Raw genomic sequence first — 8,586 nt, forward strand, 5'->3', positions numbered from 1 at the left:
CAAATGTCTGTGACAAGAAGCCAAAGCAAGGATAACAAAAAACAAAAAGAACATTCAGACCAAGAAGATATTTTAGACACGACAATCATGGCATCAGAACAGCAAGAATTATCAGGAATAGATAAACTATTACAACTGATGCAACTCCAGTCACAAAAACTGGATGACAATCAAAGAGAAACAAAACAAGCAATGGATGAAGCAAAAAGGACGATGGATGAAAATCAACGTGAAACGAAACAAGCCATGGCAGAAACATCAAAGAAAATGGATAAAGTGGATCAAAAAATGGATGAAACACAGCAAAAAATGGATGACAATCAAAAAGAAACAAAACAAGCAATAGAAGAGAACAATAAGAAAATAGAGGAACGCATAGAAAAGTATGAAAAGGAAATAAAAGGATGTTTGACAACAATGAAAAACGAGATAGAACAGCAAGAAATGAAAATTAAAGATCACATGCAAGAACAAGAAATAAAAATGAAGGAGTTAACGAATTGCCAGAAAAAAGAAATGGAAAGTTTGGAAAACAAGTTGGAAAATGCTATTCAAGTAGACAGAGATGAAGTGGAAAAAAGAATCACAGAAATAGAAAAACAAGTCACGGAAAACAGGACGCAACAGAATGTCGGAGAAAGAAGAGAAATGGTTATACATAGCACAGATGACGTGAAGATAAGGTTTGGCGGGGATGTGAGAAGATTACACCCAGTGCCGTTCATAAATAGCCTGAAAAAGAAAATACAGCACATCGGAAATTTCGAAACAGCAAAAGAAACTATCAGAAACCATCTCAAAAATGAAGCAAGCCTATGGTTCGATTGCAAAGAAGAAGAATTTGACAGTTGGCAACAATTTGAACAAAAATTTTTGAATTATTTCTGGGGAAAAGTCCAACAATTGGAAATTAACAAGGAATTGCAAAATGGGAAATACAATGATAGGATGGGTATATCAGAAAGGACATATGCATTACAAATTTACTTTAACGCAAAACATTTACAATATAATTACTCATCGGAACAATTAGTCGAACTGATTGCAAGACATTTCGAAGAAACGCTGGAAGACCATATCACATTGCAAAACTACAAAGACATAGATAGTTTATGCCAATTCCTACAAATAAGAGAATTACGTGTAAGAGAAACAAAATCAAGAAGGTCGCGAGAAGATTACAGGCCCCGAGAAACACAGGATTACAGAGATAGAAATCAAAATAGGAGGGACTATACAAGACGAGATTTTAATCCCAGAAGGGAAAACGAAAACAGAGACAACGGAAGAGGAAATTATGAACAAAGAAATAGGCAATGGAATGAGGACAGAAATCGAGAATACCAGAATAGAAACACCACACGCTCAAATCAAGAAAACAGAAATAATGGTAGACAAAATGAACAGGGATATCAAGAAAACCGAAACAGATCCGACAGACCAAGAGAAAATAGAAGAGAAGTAAATAATACCCAGACAGATGGATATGACGGAGAGAGACATTATGACGAAAATATAAACAACGATGAGCAACCGGCGTTTTTTCACGACGGCGCTCACTAAAAACCAAAAATCAAACAGGAATCTTTTGTAACCCCAAGGAGTTTATTAAATTGGCAAGAAACAACAAAAAGAAAAATGGAGTTAATTTAAAATTTGTGGATGGATTTATCAACGAGAAACCAATTAAAATTATGATAGACACTGGATCTGAAATAACATTGGTCAACAGAAAACTAATAGAAGAAGTTAACTTAACAAATTTAATTTACAAAATACCTAGGGTAAATTTAGTGGGCGCAAACAAACGGACATTGGCAACTATAAATGAAGGCATACGAGTAATGGTACGACTGGGTAAGAAGATGTATGCACTACAATGTGTAATAATGCCAAACATGTCACATGACATGATAGTAGGAGTTGACGAATTGGCAGAAAAACATGTAGTGATAGATTTTAAAAATAATACGATGAATCTAACAGAAGAAAAAGAAGAAGAACAGGACAAGGAACAGGAGAAACAAAATACGGACGAATCAGGTAAAGAACAAACAGTGGAAATGAATTTGGCAACGAAGCAAGGACAAAGAAGAAAAGGGAGAAAAAGTCAGAAAAAGACAAAAGAAAATGAAACCTGTGGCTCCTCAAAAGAAGAGTTGAGCCCAGAAGAAGGAAATTTGAGAGTATCAGAAACAAAGGAAACCTGGGATTCCTCAAAAGAAGAGACGAGCTCAGGAGAAGAAGAAATAAAGCAAAAAAATGAAAGCGAAAAAGATATGATCGAAACAGTGGCATTTGAAGAGGAGGCATATGAAAACGAGGATGCAGAATACACGATAAAAGTATGTGAAAAATCTGAGGAAAAAGACAGAAGATTAATATGGGAAAAAGGGAAAGACAACATAATAGCCGACACTCTAACACAGGATGAGGACACTGAAAATAAGGAAACAATTACTCTACAGGTGGGACTAATTAGAGTAATACAAGAAGAAGGGGTATAAGACGTAGATTAAAGTAAAGAAATATACAGGGAGTTGGTTTTGCCTCGAGAAAATTTATTTAAAAATGCAGATAAATTTTATCGAATACAAGGCGGGGATTTGTTATATTTCTATTTGATATAAAAATTAAAATTTGATAATTATAAACAAAATTCACTTTAATATAAAATATTTTTAATTTTCTCAACCTCGGGCATATAAATTTAGAACAACCTGTATACAACAAATTGTTATATTTAATTTTAAGAAGTGATTAGAATAAGCGTACGAAACTCGGAACAATGTGCTTAGATAAACAAAGTGAATGACGCGTACCATTATCGTTCTTCTCGGAAGGTCGATCATTAGCCTATGCTAAATAAAACTCAGTGAAATAGATGATAGTTGATTATCGTTTTTCGCGGAAGGTTTCGATCATTAGCCGATGCTAAATAAGACTTAGTAGAAATAGAGAATAGGTCATTAAAATTTTGTAATTAGTAGAAAGTAATTTTAGAATGGGAATTAACTATTTTTCTTTTGAAATCCATTAAGCATATTTAGAAAGTTTAAAAATTGGTTTTGAGGAATACTGCGAATGAGAGTTGGTGGTGGAAGTTTGATTTGTGAATCTGGAAGGGATATTTAGAAAGTAGGGGAATGAATGACAAATAGAGATCAGAATGTTTTGAGCTGTCGAGAAGTGAAGTCGAGTAGTAGACGGTAGTGTTCGAGGAGTGAGATAGCCGGTGTAGTTCCGTGAGTGTGGAGTATCTATCGTGGAACGAGAAGTAGGCCAGGTCGAGAGTAAAAGAACCTCCTTGAGCCCAGAGTGTCCCGGTAGCTGATAGCAGTTTCGAAAAAGGTAGAACACAGCATCACGACAAAAGCAGGAACGAGAGCTATTCGAGCTAGTTTTTCAAAGGAGAACATCACTGGAAGCCAGGACGAGGTTTGATCGCAGCCAAGGATAGCAGGAAAGGGTTTTGTGTGAGGACATTTTCAGTTCACCAGGAAAAGGTCAGTCTCATTTGTTTGGACATGAATGTATGGGTTTTTCGTATTAAATTCCACATAAAAAATTGAATAACATAATCAATAATATCAGAAAAGCTTCATCAAACTTAAATAGAGTTGTTCCTAATAACTCCTAATAGTTAAATGTTAATAAAAACTTTCAATTGAAAACCAAAAGGAAATAAGATTCCCATTTGTAAATGTTATGTTTAAGAATAATAAGAAATAGCAAATATCAAGCATTGATTGCCTTTTAAATAAAATAAAAAATATTTTGATTATAATTGTAACCCATATGTGTATTTTTTTTACTCTTTTCTTTTCTATCCCGATTAGGAACCATTAAGAAATATTTAGAAGCCACGGAAGTAAGTAATTAATTTATAATTCGCCCTGAGATTGAAAACATATTGATATGTGATCTGGTTAATTAATTGGATTAGTATTAACACATTGATTAAATTAAGTAACATATAAGAATATTATCTCATATCAATAATCAAGATCACATCAATATATATATATATATATATATATATATATATATATATATATATATATATATATATATATATATATATATATATTCTAATAACGGAGGAATTGTGATTACTGACGGACTGAGCTTGGTTTCATAGGGGTGGCCACGGGTGCTGTAGATGTTTTAGGGTGAATTTTAAATATTATTTAGTTTTACTTGATCATCCATGAGAGGATTTGCTGAAATTAGATTAAAATGATCGAAGAAATAAGCCTTTTTATTAAAAATACGATATTATTTGCTATTTTTCAAATAATATCTTTAAAACCATATTCGTATTTCATTTTTTTGGAAGTAGTAGGTGTGAATATGAAATTAGTGCTTTAAAAATGAAATAAAATAATAAATAGATAGACAGATATTACTTTGAAGGGTATAATTGGATCAGAAACAATGGGCTTTATCCGTTCAGAGTAACTGATGAGCTTCATGCACAATGTGGAAGGAGGACTAGGGGAAATATGATTGTGATATTTGCCTATTAAATTAATTAAAACTTACTTAATGCTAATACTATTGTTAGATATCTCGCTAATTTTGTAATACTAACCATAAACTTTTTCCGAATCGGTATATATGTTACGGTTGATGCGAAAAATCCGGTCTGTATTAATAATTACCAGTAAATATTAATAGTAACCGTAGCAGCTGGTCAATGTGATTAATAATGATTTTATAATTAGATTTACCGTCTATTATTAATACTTTTCTAAGAATCCTGGTTAATGTAATAAAAACGCATTTTGGACTTCAGTATTGTTGTAATTTGATGATAAAGTTTAACATTTAAACAGAATTTAGCAATCAAAAATAATCAACTAGACACCTTATAAATAAAAACAAACTTATACACACGCATTAGGCTTTAAGTTGCTAGATTATAATTACTTGTTTTAATAGGAAAGACCCTTGTGGTACTTTACACAGTATCACTCTTGGCAGAATTACAAAGAAAGCACTCACTAAAACTTATCACAGTATTAGGTGCTTCATTGACTGAAATAAGTGTTTCCTTGCAGGTGGTAAGTTCATTTCTTGCATGAAGTTGTTTTAAAATGCCATGCTTATTGCCTAGCTTGTATAACTTTTCTTCTATAACAGAAATAATAATGGCAATAATGTTTCGGTTATCGGCCTTAGCTCTATCAACTTCTGGAACTCGCACTCTAACACTTTGACCTACTTTTTCAATAGGCAATCTATCATTACAATGCTTTAACATTCTGTCAGATTCTTTTACAAGTGACCGTTTAGCAAGATTTCGAGTCTCCTGAATTTTCGTTTGAAATTTTGTCAATTGTAGTGCAATCTTTTTCCTCTCCCTCATTTTCTTTAACGCCAATACTTTCATTGTCTTCCTCATTGGGCGCGTTCACCAGATGCAAACGTTGGCAGTCAGTTTGCGCTTTATGGTTCTGAACGACTTGCTAACGTCAAACATGTTTGGAAAGCGGTCGCCATTTTTGCAAACATAAGATATTTAAGTTGAACTTTGCAAACGTGTTGAATATTGAAAAAATATGGCGGGAATTTAAATTGTATATATTGTAGAATATTTTGATAAGGGTTTTATATATAAAATAAAGGCTACTGAAGACATTCTGCTACGTTTTTATCTATTAAATAAATTTTCTTTTTTCCTTTAATAAAAAAAATAAATTCAAAAACGGATTTACTGAGAAAATTTATTTTAGGTTACGTTCAAACTAAGCAAGCAAAATGTCAAATTTTAATCTAAACAACCACCCGTTCAGCTCGCTGTCAACAAGTTTAGATTCAAAGCGCAAACATTTGTGAACGTGTTTGCATCTGGTGAACGCAGTCATTGCCAGCAATTATCGCAAACGCATTATGTAAGTTTGAGCTGTTAGTGTTACCTGTATTTTCAATATTTGCTAACTGTGAATCCTCGGTTGTACTGTTGAGTTCCATATCACCACGGTGCTTTGCTCCATCATCAGTGTCATCAGAATGATCTGCTATTATCGCTTCTAAACCTTCTTCTGATTCCGTTTAAAGTACCAGGAGGTAAAGTTGTTTCTAATCTTACTTTAGACTTATGTATTTAATACTTTAAATAGTGTATTACACAGTGGCCGCTTCCGACTACAGATTGACTAACACTGTGGTATGGTAAGCAGTTTGCGCCGTATTTAGCTCTGGAATGTCGCAATGACTAAGAAAAATAAACCTTCCTACACTCCGCAAGCTTCTACGCACTTAGCGCTATTGAAATTTATCACATTTACCGTTTTAATCCGGGATTTATTAATAAGGGTCTAGGACGTTTCATCGCCGCCAGTTCATCGCCAGCCGATTCATCGCCGGCCGATTCATCGCCGGCCGATTCATCGCCAGGTAATTAATCCCTAACTGATTTATTTCCGAATTTCCGACCAAGTCTCTACTGCTACATTTATTATTTATTTTTAATACTACTTAGAAATTCTAGGAAATGACCTAACCTAACCTAACCTGACACTACATAAATTTGAACATATGTATTTCTACAAAGGCCATTTAACACTACAAATTTAATATATTTAGTATTAAATTTAGGGGAAGTAGAAATAGAACAGTAAATTAATATAATAATATTTTTTATCTTTTTAATTGACATAGGTTTTGAACTGAATTTAACGTCGTGTCGTGTCATCTCCCATAATACAAAATCAACTGAATAACTGGCGATGAAACGGACGGCGATGAAACGGACGGCGATGAAATGGACTGGCGATGAACTGGCGGCGATGAACCGGTGGCGATGAACCGGCGGCGATGAAACGTCCCATTCCGATTAATAACTACCGGTCGATGTGATTAATTCTGGCATATTTTTTACTTTTACCTAGCTATTCGGTTTGTGTTAATAGTATCCGGTAATTATTAATAATTTCCAATTAATCATACTTACCGTAACATATATGTTACAGTTCAAGTTGATTATCCAGTTGGAGTTGACTACTCGTATTCCTAGTTCGAGTCAATTCAAACGGTTGGTTTTAGTAAAAGTTGATAATAAATATAAAATGAGATTTTTATTCAACATTTACTAGTCAAAGTAGACTCCAACTAGAAAAAGTATACTCTTCCCAATGCCATTTAGTAAAAGTTCATTCACACAAACAACCGATTCTAGAAATTAAATGTTACTGGATATGTTAAAATCGTGATAAATAGTTGCAACTGTCAAAACAAAGAGACGCACACTCATCAAAAAATCACGTGAGATTATGCTCGTATAATCTACATTTTTAATTGAATCGATCCAGGCATAGTCAACTCCAACTAGTAAGGGTTGATTCTATTTTTCCCGCAATCTACTTTTACTAACAAGGGTTAGGAAGAGTCTACTTCAACCACAAGTAAAAGTTGAATTAAATTTTTCAAGTCAACTCTTGCTGCTCGTTTTGGTTGGAGTCGACTCCAACTAGGAATATTCAACTCTAACTGAGAATCAACTTGAACTGTAACATATTATAACTCTACTTTTTAAAATTAAGTAAAAGTAATTTAAGACTCTTTGAATATGTCATCTGTTCTGATATACATATTTCCATTTTTACTCGTACATAGTTTTCCTGCGGCGTAAACTATCTTTGAAGGAATTCATATCTTGGATTTAATTTATAAAATGACAACATTGTTTTAATTCTGAAATTTAAAAGTGTAGTAAAATGAAACTTTAGACATGTTATGAAGTTTCCCACCGAGATTCTTCAAATAACTTTTGAGAGTGTTTGGGACTAAACGGAACTTGCGATAATATGGTTTATAACTGTTTAAATTTCGCAAAATATTACATGAGACTAACTTTTTTAAATCAGTTTTTTTTTAAGTTTCAGATTTGATTAGCTGTTGATATATCAACAGCGATGATAATAAATATATAAGTTTGCGTAACTATGTCCTACTCCGTTTCTTTCCAGCTTACCTCCTTTTTTATTTTCTTCTTCTTCCAGTACCTATTCGCTACCAAAAGTAATGTTATTTATTATTACTCTGAATATTGTTATTTTGTTATGAATGTGGTAAACCAGGTTCTTAGGTTCCTAGAAGAGATATTTGTCTTTTGCCGGCGAGTCTCTTGCCACGTACTTTTACTTAAATTATGAAATTTTCTACTTTTTACTGGGTACAATATAAATTTTTCTTCATTAAGTCTTTAAAGTACTTAAGTCTTTTATATTTTGGGCATTAAGAATATTTTTTATGTCCAAGCTACCAGTCTTTTTGTTGATGCCTGTGTCATGTTCCAAGATTTTATCTATTGTTCTGAAGCTATTTATTTGTGGAATTTTTGTAATTAACTATTCTAATTGGGAAATAAGCCACAATTTAACTTGAAAACATAATTTGATTAACGTTTCGACTTCCACTTCGGACGACTTTTTGTCAAAATACAAAATATTAATAAATTAAACAAAAATATAATGATACAAAATAATTAATACAAATAATTGATACAAATAATTAAACAAAAATAAAAAAAAATGCTTAGTAAAATATTCTTCTAATAATTTAATTTAATCTGACTCATTT

This window comes from Diabrotica virgifera, chromosome 10, assembly GCF_917563875.1.
Source record: "Diabrotica virgifera virgifera chromosome 10, PGI_DIABVI_V3a".
NCBI lineage: Eukaryota > Metazoa > Arthropoda > Insecta > Coleoptera > Chrysomelidae > Diabrotica > Diabrotica virgifera.